Source organism: Lagenorhynchus albirostris, chromosome 19 (genome assembly GCF_949774975.1).
Source record: "Lagenorhynchus albirostris chromosome 19, mLagAlb1.1, whole genome shotgun sequence".
Lineage (NCBI taxonomy): Eukaryota > Metazoa > Chordata > Mammalia > Artiodactyla > Delphinidae > Lagenorhynchus > Lagenorhynchus albirostris.
Window position 1 is genome coordinate 33,934,576 of NC_083113.1, and position 16,692 is coordinate 33,951,267.

Below are 16,692 nucleotides of genomic sequence, written 5' to 3' on the forward strand. Positions count from 1 at the left end.
GTAATCGGTTTATTATTTTTTTAAGAATTAAAAATTGAATAATAGTTTTAAATGTTTTTAATTTCTAATAATTTATTTTGGTAGCTATACTCTGCATAAACAAAAGCTCTTTGGACTCTCCAATAATTTTTATAGAGTAAAGGGTTTCTGAGACCAAAAAGTTGGAGAACCACTTGTTTACAATGACAATTTGTATTTAGATCTTTTACCTGATTATCCCATGAGGAGACTGACCTCAGGGCCTTTGCACTTTCTCCCTCTGACTCCCTCATTCATCATGTCCAGTATTGGTGATAAAGGGGTGTTTAGAGGAGACTTATCCATCACCTCCCCTTCTCTGACATGAGCAGTTGTCGTTTTCACTAAGCTGAATACTGTCCTGAATCATCCCCTATACAGAAAATCTGGAGTGCCGTTGTTTAGGTCTTAGTTTAAATGTCACTTCCTCAGGGACACTCTGCCTGAACCTCCCCTCTCCCACCCCACCCCATAGATCAGAAATAGGCACTCATAGCACCCTCCCAGCACCTGACACCAGGGGATTTTAGGGTGCCTTCTGAGAGTATTTGTTTCATTTCAGTCTTCCCCACCTACAGTAGCTCCATGAGGCTGTTTCTTTGTCTCTTTTGTTCACTGCTGGTTCCTCAATTTCTAGGACATTTGTTCAAAGAACGAACGAATGAAGATGTCTGTGTGTTCATCTGCACGGGACCAGCTGAAGCCGTGGGCTGTGGGCTTTGCAGCCATGCGCATGGGCATGCAGCGTGGGAGCACGGCTGATGCTTCACATGATTTGTGAGGATACTTTTCTTTAAATCAAATCACAGTGAGTTTCAATATAAAATTGATTTTCCAGAGCATTTATAAAACAAGATATCACTGTGTTGAGTGAGGGAGACGGGAAGAAGGGGGGTGTGCCTTGGATCATCACACTCTCCACCCCCACCCCATTCTTTTGCTCCTGAAGGGTGATCCCACTGAAGGAGAGAATGGAGGGACCAAGAGAAGGAATTAGGTCACCTTCTTCCTGGGATCTCCTTTCAGTCCTTCCTCTCCAGGGAGAAGGCAGGTGCACAGAAGCATTTTTACCTTAATGTGGATTTGGAAAATGTGCAAGTCAGAGAGGCCCCATGTGGATTCAGAGGCAGACCCAGAAAATCAGTTTTAATGATGAGGAAAGAAGGAAATGATTGTCAAAATATGAATTCATTAAGGCACATTCCCTACGGGCCTGTTCTGACAGTGAAGATAATTAAGCTTAAGTTTTAAAGGTCAGTTTTAACCTGCTCATGAGGCACATGGCAACAATGACATCATCCTGGCCCTCTGTATCTGTGGCAACGGAATTTCTGAGCTGTGATTAAACATCAAACTAGAACTACTGCATTAGTCCCAGCAACAGCCCCAAATAAATATTCAAGAAAGTAGGTGAATTTTACACATCCCCTTGGGATATTTCAGCCATTTACTGAGAAAACAAGCAATAGAACCTGCTGTTAAAACTGCCGGTTACTGAAGCCAGGTCACCTGCCCCAGCCTCCTCTGGGGCCTTGTGCAAGAAGAGGATCACCCCCAAATCAATTGCTTTTCATTCATGTATGGGTCTAAAGTTGGAGATCTAAGGTAGCATAAGAAGGCGATTACTTGGGCATTTGAATTATCTTTAAAAAAAAACACAATTGTTTTCTTCCTAATCATAAAAATAATGATTAAATAAGAAAACAATACAGTTGCCCCCCTTTATCTGCAGTTTTGCTTTCCACGGTTTCAGTTACCCTTGGTCAACCGTGGTTGGAAAGTGGAAAATTCCAGAAATAAATAATTCATAAGTTTTTAATTGGACGCCATTCTGAGCAGCATGATGAAATCTCGTCCCACCCGGGGCGTGAATCATCCCTTTGTCCAGTGTATCTACGCTGTATCCACTCCCCACCGTTAGCGTAAGAATAAACTTAGTACAGGTGACCCTTGAACAACACGAGTTTGAACTGCGCAGGTCCACTTATATGCAGATTTTTTTCAATAAATACTTACCACATGATCCGAGGTTGGTTGAATCCAAGGACAGAATCATGGATACAAAGGGCCGACCGTAAAGTTATACTTGGATTTGTGCATTTTCAATTGCAAGTGGGGAGTGGTGGGGCCGGGATCGGAGCCACTGACCCCCGAGTTGTTCAAGGGTCAAACCAACATGTTGAACACTTCAAACTTACACAACGTTATATGTCAATTGCATATCGCTAAAAAAGTTTTTTTAATTAAAAAAATTCTAAACAGTAACTATCACAACTCTGAGGCTTATTCTGAGCTCAGATATTAAGTGTTTTGTTGTTTATTTAAAAACATATATTGAGATATAATTCACATACCATACAACTCACCCACCTGAAGTTTAAAATTCAGTGGCTTTTAGTATACTCACAAATTCATGCACTCACCACTGTAATCAATTTTAGAACATTTTCATGACCACTAAAAAAAAAAAAATCCATACCCATTGACAATCACTCCCTATTTCTCCCCAACAACTCCTCTCTAGCCCCAGGCAACCAATAATCTGCTTTCTGTCTCTGTGGATATTACATTAAAATGGAATCATACAATAAATATATGGGGAGAGAGGGAACAGAGAATGACTGCTTAATGGATTTGGCAGTGATGAAGAAATTCTGGAACTAGATGGTTAACAGCCTTGTAAATCTACTGAATGCCAGTGTACACTTTAAAATGGTTAAAATGGTCATTTTTGTATTAGGTGTACTTTACCATAATAATTTTTAAAAATCCAAACTAAGGGAAGCCAGTATTTGTGAAGTCATTGGACAGGATCATATCTAACTTAAGAATTAGTCATGAACATTTAAGTGAATATTTTTGTCACATTGTATTAAGAAAAACAACAAACATTACCGGCGAGATATCACCCAACACAACCAATATTTAAGCTTATTTAATTAAAACAAGGGGTGTAGGCATTTTGCTTCTTCAACAGCAAGGTATAATAATTTTAACAAAACAAATATATGGACTTTCATTTTAACTGAAAATATGAAATGCTCTGTTGCTACATTTTAATAGATAATATGATGCATGTAAATGTGAAAGCCTTGGAGGGTCAGGGTGAGGCTGGCTTCACCTTGCTCTTTCTCTTTATTTACAGGAAAGAAAGATATAACCCTCCAGCTTTTTCAAGTCCCTAAAGATTTCTGTCTTGAACAGCATTAGGCTACATCCACAGAACTTTTTTTTCTTTTTGGGGGGCTGCGCCACACAGCATGCAGGATCTCAGTTCCCCAACCAGGGATCGAACCCGTGCCCCCTGCAGTGGAAGCGTGGAGTCTTAACCACTGGACCGCCAGGGATGGCCCCAGACTATTTCCTCATTGACTGCTGCGCAAGCCCTTCCCTCTCCCCTCGGGACTGCCTGGTTCGGCCTGTGGACAGGGGAGCAGATCATCTCCCCCAGAGGCCGTCTGATCCTCAAGCTGGTGATCACACTCAAAGAAGTGGCATCAAATTCTAGAGCATATTCAAAGCAGCTACCATGTTTGTGCTAAACGTACTTTTGCTTCCATGTGAGGGAAACTCAGGTCAGTTTCTGAATGGTTAGGGACTTTTAGAAACCAGATGAGTCAAGAATACTGCACCCGGTAGTTTGTGATATTGGCACATTAGAATCACCTGGGGCCTTTTAAAAACCTCTAGACCCTGCTCCCACCCCCACACCAATTGAATCAGATGCTGGGTGTGGGACTCCAGCCCGAGCAGTGCTTTAATGCTGTCCAGGTGATTACAGCCTGCAGAGGAGGCTGGATGTAATGGCCTCAGAAGCTTGACAGTTAAGAAGTTTGAAACGCCTTCCAGCTGCCAGCACTGAAGCTACTCAACTTTGCTGGAATAAGCCTGTAGGAGGAATGAAAGTCCCGCTCCCAAAGGAGCCTTCAGAGGTTCTCTGCTGAAAGCTCGGGGCAAACTGAGCGGACGGAAGACACACAAGGGACAGGTGAACCATGGTTCATTCACTCACCCACCCACCTCCCTTTGCTCACTCCCTCACTCATTCACTCAACATTTCTGAGGCTCCCCTCCATGCCAGACCCTGGGCTGGGCCCTGGGGAAAGTGCACAGGAAGGAAGGCCTGGTGCCCGCCCCCAGGAAGCTCGCGGTCAGCAGCTGAGAGCAGGAAGTGCTTGGGAAGAAGCGCATCCTGTGTGTCCTGGAGCATTCAGGGGAAGGGACAGGAGGAGGAAGCACCTTTGAAGACATCTTCCTAAGGCGAGGACACCTGCTTGAGATCTGGAGCAGGACCAGGTGTGAGGTAAGTGCTGCACTCTTGAAAAATCAGCAGTGAGTACCCTGTGGATGTGGTTCTCAGCCTGGGCAGCACCCTGGAATGGCCTGGGAGCGTCTAAACATGTCCGTGTCTGGTCACACGCCAGCGGCTCTGGTTTAATAAGTCTTCGATAGGACCTGGGCATTTACATAATATATATTTTAAAATATCATTATTTTTTATTGTGGTGAAATGCACATCACATAAAATTAACCATGTTAAGGTGAACAATTAAGTGGCACTTAGTACATTCACAGTGTCTTGCAGCCACCACCTCTTGTTCCAAAACATCGTCATCGCCCTAGAGTAAAAGCCGGTGTGCATTAAGCAGTCACTCCCAGTCTCCCCTTACCCCAGCCCCTGGCAACCACAAATCTACTTTCTATCTCTATAGATTTAACTAGATATTTCATTTAAAAGGATATTTCATATAAAAAGGAATCACACAAGATGAGACCTTTTGTGTCTGCCTTCTTTCACTTAGCATAATGTTTTCAAGGTCCATCTATGTTGGAGCCTGTATCAGTACTGCATTCCTTTTTAAGGCTGAATGATACTCCATGACATGGATATACCTCAATTTGTTTATTCATCATCCATCAATAGACATGTGGGTTGTTTCCACCTTTTGATTACTATGACTAGTACAATAGTCACAGTAGTACTAGTAGTCTGTTTAACATCTGCTTTCAATTATTTTGGGTATGTACTAGACATCTATATATATTTTTAAAAGCTCCCCCAGTGATTCTAACGTGCAGCCAAGGTTGCCAACCACTGAACTGGAACAGTGGTCCCCAAACTGTGGTTCTGGCTTAATAGATTTTTGGGCCTTGGTTCTGGACAATCTAATTTAGTGGCTCGAGGAATCTCTCTCTCCATGGCCTCCTCTCTGTCTCGGTGCCTGCTTCCTTTGTGTTGGCAGGTCAGCCTACTTGTCAGCCTCAGGAGCCTGTGACAGTGTACCCCTCATCAAGCCCAGGAACAGCCCCTTCCCCTTGAGAGAGGTCCCTTACTCCCCCAGCTCAGGGTCCCCCAGTGCCCTTGTAACCTGACGTTATGAGTGCCCCCTAGGGGAGGCCAACATGTTCCTGATATCTTCCTGCCTGGGCCGGCTTTTGCTCCCCATCTCCTGTGGGTGATTCTCGGGCTCTCATATCCCTCAAGAACAAATCATGTTGAGATGGTGCAGTGTGAATCGATCTTTAAGGCCCAACGCTCTCTAACTCTGTAAGCGCATAGTCGGGCTGTAGCTGCCTTCACCATTCACATGGCTCCACAGCACGTCCTAGTCTAAAGCATTGGTATTTCAGTTACAAACGACCACATGGTTGCCACCACGAACTTTTTATATTTGTGTGACTAAAAGGCCCATCCTGGTGATTTTCCCCCAGCGAAGGAAACTGTTCCAAAAGTGATCACTCAACCCCAGAGATAGAAAACCACGAACAATTTTCAAATGGCACTTCTTCAGTTTCAAAACAATTCAAGTTCATGAACACTAGTTATTTAGATAAACCAAAATTGTATAGATTCTGGTGCCAGTGTCAAATTCAAGGACACCGTGGTGTGACCTCTTTCAGGGGTGCAGCAGCCTCTTTCCTCACCTGAGAACTGGAAAACCAGGGAAGCATAAGGCTTGTTGGCCTCAGTACAAGGGGTCGAAGTGGCTCTAAAAAGCTGAATCAGTAAAAGGCAAAACTTTTGGAAATATTCTTGCCTCCAGAAGTCAGGGAGCAAAGCCAGTTTAATACATTTAATCTACATACAGAAATAACCGATAACATTTATTTTTGCTACAGGCCAAACTCTCTCCTCAAGGTGTTAGCACATATTATCTCATTTTATCTTTACAACAACGATATGAGGTATGATTTCTTAGCCACATTTTAAAGGTGAGGCCCAGAGAGGCTACACAACTTGCCCAAGGTCACACAGCCAGTATAAGTAGTGGAGCTGGGATGCAAACCCAGATCTGTTTGACTTCAACGTGTGTGCTCTAAATTACAAATGCTTGCTTGAAAAACGCATTTCAGAAAAGGAATGACCTACTGATCTGCACAGATGCTGCCTGCGCTCAGTGATAAGAGGGACCTAAAAAGTATATTCACTGGGCATGTTCGAAAAACAGAACATGATGCGAGCTGCGAGGCTGTGCAGTCTGAGGCAAGGGACCTGGTGAACATTCTTTTTCGGTACTGGGTGTCAGCAGTGCTGCGTAAAAACTGGTCACTGCTTACCCCCCACTTATAATGAGTGTTCTAGTTATTCCTATGGACCTCAAAGCAAACGTATTTTGTGAAGAACTTATGAGTTAGATCGATCTTGAAAATGTAATAATTCATAAATCAATAAAATTCCATATTTTTAGCTTCTCTTTGACAAAATGAGTTTGTAAAACATTATTCGTTTTGGGAAAAACAAATTGTTCCAGAGGCTTAGTGGATTCCAGGAGAGTTGCAACAAAAATGGGAACATTTTTTTTCCTCAACTGGGTAAGTTTTGAGCTCACATTTATTTTCACATAAACATTATATCCATCCGTTGTCCAAGAAAGGCCCGCCAGCGAACTCGTGTTCACTCCCCAAGTCGCGCTGCCAACCAATTGCCACACCCGTGCTTACGGGCGATGATCATTCCGGCCCACAGGGGGCGATCTTGCTCACAACATTATACATTCACGTTTCTCAAAAGGGCAGCCAGACGTGGCACGGAAGAAAATTAACGAGTAAAATTAACGAGTAAAAACGTTTCTATGCTGAGGATTCTTTGGCAGCGAAGCTGCTCTTTGCAAGCGTCAAGAGAAAAGTGCTCAAAAGCAAACCAGGAAACCTGGTGTCTAATCGCTCGTCTTAGAAGGATGCTTTAAAAAGAAAAATAAAAGGGAGGGAGGGAGGGAGGGAGGAAGGACGGAAGGAAGGAAGGAAGCAAGCTGCCTACTTTTGTCAACTTATTGAAAGTGTTAAAACTGTAATTAAATTTTGGTGTTTTCTTTTTCTTCATTGGTGTCAGGTGGCTTTTTCATTTGCCTCATTTTCCAAGGCTGCTTAGCACCTGGACTTTGTTTTAAACGAACTCAAAGCAGAGGCTGACCAGGCTGACTGGCGCTGCAGGAAAGTGTCTGCAGCCCTGGGTGGCAGCGGTTAGAGTGCTATTTCTGCAGCAAAAGAAACTTAGGGGGCTTCCCTGCTGGCGCAGTGGTTAAGAATCCGCCTGCCAATGCAGGAGACACGGGTTCGAGCCCTGGTCCGGGAAGATCCCATGTGCGGCAGAACAGCTAAGTCTGTGCACCACAACAACTGAGCCTGCACTCTAGAGCTCATGAACCATAGCTACTGAGCCCGTGTGCCACAACTACTGAAGCCTGCGTGCCTAGAGCCCGTGCTCCACAACAAGAGAAGCCACCGCAATGAGAAGACTGCACACCACAACGAAGAGTAGCTCCTGCTCACCGCAACCAGAGAAAAGCCCGTGTGCAGCAACAAAGACCCAACGCAGCCAAAAATAAAATAAATTTTAAAAAAAGAAACTTGGGGTTCCATTTGCTCCTCAGTTTTCCTTGCAGCATCTTAGGGACACGCCATGAACCAGGAAGCTGAGAAGAGACCTCTTCATGGGAGCGCCTGTTTTTGAGTTGGAGATAAAAGGTAAGACTCCATTTGATGAAATTCCCTGTTGCTGTCAAAACAAACCAACCAACAAAACACCCTCAAAACCCACCATTTCCCAAAGGCCCAGGGGTGTCAAGTGGCATGGGGAGACAGCTGGGGATTACATTCTGACTCTCTTGACTCAATAAATAAATGAGGTTGGCAAAGACAAAACCCCCTACAGAAATGATTTTTAAACTCTGTTATGGTCAGTTTGAACAGATTCTCAAAAATCAGTGTTTATATGCTTGAATTGTAAATGAAAGTTCAAGAAACTCAAGCTTCAGAAAGCTATAATCAAAATTATTTTTTTAAAGATGACTAATACATAATCCCTTTGGATTTGCACAAGTTAGAAGTATTCTAAACTCTTTTGTTTGGGAAGATGGAAATGGGCATCCCTGCATAGAGCACAGAGGAGATTTTCCAGGAGCACACCTGAAAATGGGATTGTATAACATCCATGAGGTTAGGGGCAAGAGGAAACTCGTGGATGGAGGGTCTGCTTGTCTCATTCAGACCTCTCTCCTGGGAGAGAGTCTGTTCTCACCTGGCTGGCAGGATGGGGCAACTCCCCACTGCTGGGGGCCTCCTCCTCTCCTGCCCTGTCTTCCTCAGTCATTGATTGAGCTCCATGTTGTTGCCTCAAGGAAATCCACAGTCAAACTCTTCGTTCTATCCCTGATGATAGACAAATAGACAAATGGTAAAGGACCATGATGGGTAATGCTGGAGTTGGAAAGGACAGAACTCAGATTGCCAGCTCCCTCAATTTACAGAAGCGGGAGTTGGCGACTTGCCTGAGTCACCTTGGGTAGCACAGCTGGTCTAGAGGCAGCAGATCTGATGTTCGGTTAGGAGTTTTTTCCATTGCATCCCAAATGACTCAGACCAACTCCGTGGGACTGTGCACATTGGAAATTGCCTTGGAATGTCTCATGACCAAGTCCCTAGAGAGTTCTCTTTTGGCCACGGATAGAACTTAGTTCCTATGATGTGAAAACCAAAGGAATGGTGAGTTTTCAGAAGATTCTGTTTTTTTTTTATTATTATTAAAAGAGCTTTTAAAAAAATAAATTCTGGACTTCCATGGTGGCGCAGTGGTTAACAATCTGCCTGCCAATGCAGGGGACACGGGTTGGATCCCTGGTCTGGAAAGATCCCACATGCCGCGGAGCAACTAAGCCTGTGCGCCACAGCTACTGAGCCCACATGCCGCAACTACTGAAGCCCACTCACCTAGAGCCTGTACTCCACAAGGAAAAGTAGCCCCCACTCACCACAACTAGAGAAAGCCCACACGCAGCAACGAAGACCCAACACAGCCATAACTAAATAAATAAATGAAATAAAAATAAATTCTGCAATCCCCTCTTTTATTCAAAGTTGGTGTTTAATAAGTATTTTTTGCTTGATTGAATAGAGATGGTTCCAAAGTGAAGATGTCAATTCATAAATTCACAGCAATGTCAAGATTTTCAAACTTCTCATTTTTAGGCCTTTTTTCCCCCTTAGACCAGGCTTCCTGAAATATTTTTCTTCTCTCTTAAATTTAATTTTATAAGCAATTGCCAAGCGTCTTTTAAAATTACCATTTTACATTCCTACCAGCAATCCAGTTTCTTTGCATTTTCTCCAGCACCGGGTGTTGTCATTATTTTTTTCCTGCAAATAGAAAGAATTTTATTCCTTCCTTTCCATGCTGTATGTCTTGTATTTCCTTTTATTTATTTATTTGCCTGTTGCAGTGGGGTTTTTTTTTTCCACTTAAGAATGTAACTTTCTGAATTTGTATGGAAACACAAAAGACCTCGAATAGCCAAAGGAATACTGAGAAAGAAAAACGGAGCTGGAGGAATCAGGCTCCCTGACTTCAGACTATATTACCAAGCTACAGTAATCAAGACAGTATGGTACTGGCACAAAAACAGAAATATAGATCAATGGAACAGGATAGAAAGCCCAGAGATAAACCCACGTACATATGGTCACCTTATCTTTGATAAAGGAGGCAAGAATATACAATGGAGAAAAGACAGTGTCTTCAATAAGTGGTGCTGGGAAAACTGGACAACTACATGTAAAAGAATGAAATTAGAACACTTCCTAACACCATACACAAAAATAAACTCAAAATGGATTAAAGACCTAAATGTAAGCCCAGACACTATAAAACCCTTAGAGGAAAACATAGGCAAAACACTCTATGACATAAATCACAGCAAGATCTTTTCTGACCCACCTCCTAGAGAAATGGAGATAAAAACAAAAATAAACAAATGGGACCTAATGAAATTTAAAAGCTTTTGCACAGCAAAGGAAACCATAAACAAGACCAAAAGACAACCCTCAGAATGGGAGAAAATATTTGCAAATGAAGCAACTGACAAAGGATTAATCTCTAAAATTTACAAGCAGTTCATGCAGCTCAATATCAAAAAATCAAACAACCGAATCCAAAAATGGCCAGAAGACCTAAACAGACATTTCTCCAAAGAAGATATACAGACTGCCAACAAACCCATGAAAGGATGCTTAACATCACTAATCATTAGAGAAATGCAAATCAAAACTACAGTGAGGTATCACCTCACACCAGTCAGAATGGCCATCATCAAAAAATCTACAAACAATAAATGCTGGAGACGGTGTGGAGAAAAGGGAACCCTCTCGCACTGTTGGTGGGAATGTAAATTGATACAACCACTATGGAAAACAGTATGGAGGTTCCTTAAAAAGCTAAAATTAGAACTACCATATGACTCAGCAATCCCACTACTGGGGGGGTGTATACCCTGAGAAAACCATAATTCAGAAAGAGTCATGTACCACAATGTTCATTGCAGCTCTATTTACAATAGCCAGAACATGGAAGCAACCTAAGTGTCCATCAGCAGATGAATGGATAAAGAAGATGTGGTACATATATGCAATGGAATATCACTCAGCCATAAAAAGGAACGAAATTGAGTTATTTGTAGAGAGATAGATGGACCTAGAGTCTGTCATACAGAGTGAAGTAAGTCAGAAAGAGAAAAACAACTACTGTATGCTAACCCATATATATGGAATCTAAAAAAAAAAAAAAGGTTCTGAAGAACGTAGGGGCAGGACAGGAATAAAGACGCAGATGTAGAGAATGGACTTGAGGACACGGGGAGGGGAAAGGGTAAGCTGGGACGAAGTGAGAGAGTGGCATGGACATATATACACTACCAAATGTAAAACTGATAGCTAGTGGGAAGCAGCCGCATAGCACAGGGAGATCAACTCGGTGCTTTGTGACCACCTAGAGAGGTGGGATGGGGAGGGTGGGAGGGAGATACAAGAGGGAGGGGCTATGGGGATATATGTATATGTATAGCTGATTCACTTTGTTATACAGCAGAAGCTAACACACCATTGTAGAGCAATTATACTCCAATAAAGATGTTGAAAAAAAAAGAATGTAAGCTTCTGATCATAAGATTTTCAAATGAAGATCTTTTCCTCTTTTTCATGTTTCTTTTTAAGGGTGAAAAAATTGGTGTCAAAATCACGAGATTCTGCAATCTGTTTAGCATCAGTGACAGATGTTTGATAAACATAATCACTGGTTTTCCTCAAACAATTTAATTCCTTTGATGCTGTCAAGAGCATTATGCACACTGAATTTGATGCAGGCATCATTTGGCTTGTATCATTAATTTTACTTAATCTATCACCTAAAATTAATACTGAGTAAATCAGAGTTTAAAGTTGATGTTTTCAGATGTGTACCTTTGACTTGAATTCTTTATCAATTATCTTTATCAATAAAATCAACAGTTTTTTTAAAAAAGAATATAACTCGGATATCAGATCAGATCAGTAATATGAATCAGCCTCTTTTCTTTTTTTAAAAAAATATATTTATCTATTTATTTTTGGCTGTGTTGGGTCTCCGTTGCTGCATGCAGGCTTTCTCTAGTTGCAGCAAGCAGGGGCTAGTCTTCTTTGCTGTGCGCGGACTTCTCATTGCGGTGGCTTCTCTTGTTGCAGAGCACAGGCTCTGCGTGCATGGGCTTCAGTAGTTGCAGCATGCAGGCTCAGTAGTTGTGGCTCATGGGCTTTAGATCGCACGCTCAGTAGTTGTGGTGCACTGCCTTAGTTGCTCTGCAGCATGTGGGATCTTCCCAGATTAGGGCTGGAACTGGTGTTCCCTGCATTGGCAGGCAGATTCTCAACCACTGTGCCTCCAGGGAAGTCCAGCCTCCTTCGTTTTAATGGGTTTGTAGTGTTCCATAGTAAAATGGCCTTGTTTTACCAGCATCCTATTGATAGGCCTTTAGTTGATTCTAATCTTTTGCTCTGAGGAACAATGCTTCAGTGAATGTCCTTGTATGTATCTTTTCACACATGTGTAGGATATTATAGAAAAATTCTAGAAATAGAATTACTACATAAAAAATATGTTCACTTTATATTTTGATAGTAGCTGAATTGCCCTCCAAAGAGGTCAAACCAATATATAGTCCTGTCTAACACAGTGTCTTCTCAATTTTTTAAAATCTTTGCCAATCTGATAAGTGAAAAAAAGGGTATCTTTTTGTTACAGTTGCTGGTTTTAAGATGAGGAGTTTAAACTTTGCTTAAAATGAAATCAAATTTATAAAACTAAAAAGTGACTCTCTAAAAATTAGAAAAGTATTGCATTATCTTTTCATATATCAAAGTTAGATAATATCACTATTTTTTATTCAATCTGGGTCTCCAGGCTGTATTTTGAAAACAATACAGGGGGACTTCTCTGGTGGCTCAGTGGTTAAGAATCCGCCTGCCAGTGCAGGGGACATGGGTTCAAGCCCTGGTCCGGGAAGATCCCACATGACGCGGAGCAACTAAGCCCATGCACTGCAACTACTGAGCCTGCACTCCAGAGCCCGTGAGCCACAACTACGGAGCCCACGTGCCACAACTACTGAAGCCCGCACACCTAGAGCCTGTGCTCCGCAACAAGAGAAGCCACCACAGTGAGAAACCCACGCACCGCGACGAAGACTAGCCCCTGCTCGCAGGAACTAGAGAAAGCCCGTGTGCAGTGACGAAGACCCAATGCGGCCAAAAATAAATAAATTTATTATAAATAAATAAGAACAATATAGGGCTCATGACACATTTCGTTCACGTATATTGAGGGAGATTTAGTTGAGGCACTTTAGCAAACTCACCAAATACTGGTTTATGTCAGTGAATGAAACTATTGCCTTCAAAGAGCTTGTGGTCTAGCAGAGGAGTCCAAAGAATTTCAGTGTAATACAGTATTAGTATAACTGTCTAGAGTGGATGCTACTGTATAGGACAGATGGAAAAAAGGAATTTAGCTGAATCTGGAGGTTAGAGAAGGCTTTGTGGAGGAGAGAACTTCTGATCTGAGAAGTAAAGGAGGAGTAGAGACTAGCCAGGCGAAGACAGGTGGAAAAGGCAGTGCAAAGCAGAGGGAACAGCATGGCAAAGACATTGAGGCATGAGTGAACTTGAAGAGTGAGGAGCATACCAGAAACCCAGCATTTCTAGAGAGACAGGCAGAGGACACAGGAAATTGCTCAAAGTTAGCACACCCTTATAATCAGCACCCAGATCAAGAAAGAGAACGTTACCAACATCCTGGACCCTTGTGTCCCCTTCCAGTCACTACACCTCCAAGGGTAACTATCCTGACTTCTACTGCTGTAGATTTGTGTTATCTTTATTAAAATGTTCGAATCAATCTTTATGAAAGCAATGGAATCATATAGTGTGTACTCTTTGGTGTCTGTCTTCTTTTACTTAGCACGTTTGTGTGATTTGTCCACAGTATCATGTGTGGTTGTGGTTTCTTCATTCTTGTGGGTGTATAGCATTCCAGTTTATGAATGTATATTTATCTACTCATTCTCCTGTTGATGTATATTTGGGTAGTTTTCAGTTTGAGACCTCTATCAATAGTGTTTGTACATATCTCTTGATGAACATGAATATGGATTTCTTTTGGGAGAGGCGTTGCTGAATCATAGGGTAGATATACGTGGGCTTTAGTAGATACTGCCAACAGTGTTCCAAAATGGTTGTACCATTTATGCTTCCACCAGTGGTCTATGAAGGAATTCCACTTGCTTCACAGTCTTGCCAACACTTTCTGTCCTTTTCATTTTAGCCGTTCTGGTGGGTGGTATCGCATTTTGGTTTTAATTTGCATTTCCTTGATGACTAATGAAGTTGGGAACGTTTTCATAATTTTCCCTGATCTTTTTTTCCCCTCAACTCTTTATTACAAAAATGTTCACATTCAGAAAAGTTAAAAGAATTGTATAATGGACACTCATATACCTAGTACCCAGATTCAAACAATTGTAACCTTTTGCTATATTTACTTTGTGTGCACATGTGTGTGTGAGATCGTTTTGCTGATCCATTGTAAAGTAAGTTGTGATCACAATGACACTTGCTCTATAATTACTTCAGGAAGCATCTCCTAGAAATAGACATTTTTCTGTACAACCATAATACTATGTTCATATCTAACAAAATTTACAATAATTTCCTGAAAATTATCCACTAGTCTGTGTTCAAGTCTCTCTACTTGTCCCCAAAGTATTTGTCATCTAGTTTTTTGAACCAGGAGCCAATCAAGGCTGACTTACTGTATTTGGTTGCCATAGCCCTTTAAACTGACACACCATCTTCCCCCACCCCCATGACACTGACTTTCTGAAGAGCCAAATTATGCCCTGGTTGTCTATATAAAGAACATTTTAACTTCAGTGGCTTAAAACAACTATCTTATATCTCACAATTTTGTGGACCACAAATTCAAGTGATTCTTTGTTTCACATGACGTTGAAAAAAGTCAGTGGTGATATTCAGTTGGCAGATGGACTGGCTGAAGCATCCAAGATGCCTTTGCTCTCATGTCTGACACCTTGGTTGTGATGGCTGAAAGGCTGGCTCAGCTAGGAATGCCCACCAGGGCATATCCATGTAGCTTCTCTAGCATGGTGGCCTCAGAGTAGTCAGTTTTCTTATATAATGGCTCATGGCCCTGAGAATGAATGTTTTGGTAAATAGGACTTGCATTCCTTTTGTGACCTAGCCTCAGAAGTCACACTGCATCCCTTCCATCATACACTATTGTTTGAAGTAGTCACAAAGCCCACCCAGTTTCAGAGAATTTGAAGCTATGTTTTAAAAACTGCCGTGGTCTGCATTCTGGCCACAAATTACAGATCTTCCTCAATTGATGATGAGGGTACATCCTGATAAACCATCATAAAGTGAAAATATCACAAGTTTAAGATGCATTAAATACACCGAACCTACCCAACATCATAGTTTACCCTTGCCTGCCTTAAACGTGCTCAGGACACTTACGTTAGCCTACAGTTGGACACAATGATCTAACACAAAGCCTATTTTATAACAAAGTGTTGAATGTCTCATGTAATTTATTGAATACTGTGCTGAAAGTGAAAAACAGAGTGGTTGTCTGGGTACAGGGTGTTTGTACGTGTACTGATGGTTTACCCTCATGACCACCTGGCTGATCAGGAGCCGCGGGCTTGCTGCCACTGGCCAGCATCACGAGAGAGTATTGTACCGCATACCACCAGCCCAGGAGAAGGTCAAAATTCGAAATTTGAAGTGTGGTTTCTGTTGAATGCTTATCACTTTTGCACCATTGTAAAGCTGAAAAGTTGTAAGTAGAACCATCACAAGTTGAAGACCGTCTGCATTCGCCTTTCTCTTACATGCAAAATACACACACCATTTTCAAGAGTCCTCCAAAGTCTCATGATATCAGGATCAGGCTGATGTCTTTTTTTTTTTTTTTTTTTTTTTTTGTGGTACGCGGGCCTCTCGCTGTTGTGGCCTCTCCCATTGCGGAGCACAGGCTCCGGACACGCAGGCTCGGCGGCCATGGCTCACGGGCCCAGCCGCTCCGCGGCACGTGGGATCTTCCCGGACCGGGGCACGAACCCGTGTCCCCTGCATCGGCAGGCGGACTCTCAACCACTGCGCCACCAGGGAAGCCCTGATGTCTTTTTTTTATCTTGAGTTCCCTGTGATGCTGCTATCAGACCACTCCCTTAGAAGTCTTAGAAGCATTACTGTCTAGCTGAGAGGAGCAGTGAGGCAGGCCCTTGATTCTTAGAGAGATTTTTGTATACCCAAGAGGGTTGTGATGCATCATGTTAAGCCATTCTGAGGTCAGAAACTTCTGTCTTACAGTCAACACACCAGATTCCCTGAGACAGTATTTTACTAGGTGCCCTCTTAGGAGGCTCCACGTTCTGATTTCTTCTACTTGTTTCTTCTTGGTGTCGTTTAACGTTTTCTTAAACCCCCCTCACTCATTCCCACATTTCTTATAGAGTTGAGTCAAGAGGCTTGATTGGAATCAGGTTAACTATTTTGGCAAGAATTCTTCATAGGTGATTCAGCATACATTATACTGCCTGACATCTATAGACACATAATATCAAGTTTTCCCGTCATTGATATGTTAGGTTGGATCACTTCTTTTGGGTGGTGACCATCAGATCCTTGCATTATAAAAGTACACTTTCTTCTTTGTGATTAGCATGTAATCTGTGGGGCGATACTATCAAAAATACGGAATGCTTTACAAGTTCACATCATCCTTGAGCCAGGGGCCATGCTAATTTTTCTGACATTCTTCCAGTTTTACTCTGTGCTATGGAAGCAAGC

The 16,692-nt window shown here is 42.3% G+C and overlaps 1 non-coding gene across 1 annotated transcript; it reads right to left on the reverse strand.

Annotated features, from left to right (window-relative positions):
* Window positions 1–16,590: 16,590 nt before the first annotated feature.
* Window positions 16,591–16,692, reverse strand: LOC132510571 (U6 spliceosomal RNA). The gene has a single exon (XR_009537370.1). It is a non-coding gene; the product is annotated as a U6 spliceosomal RNA (small nuclear RNA).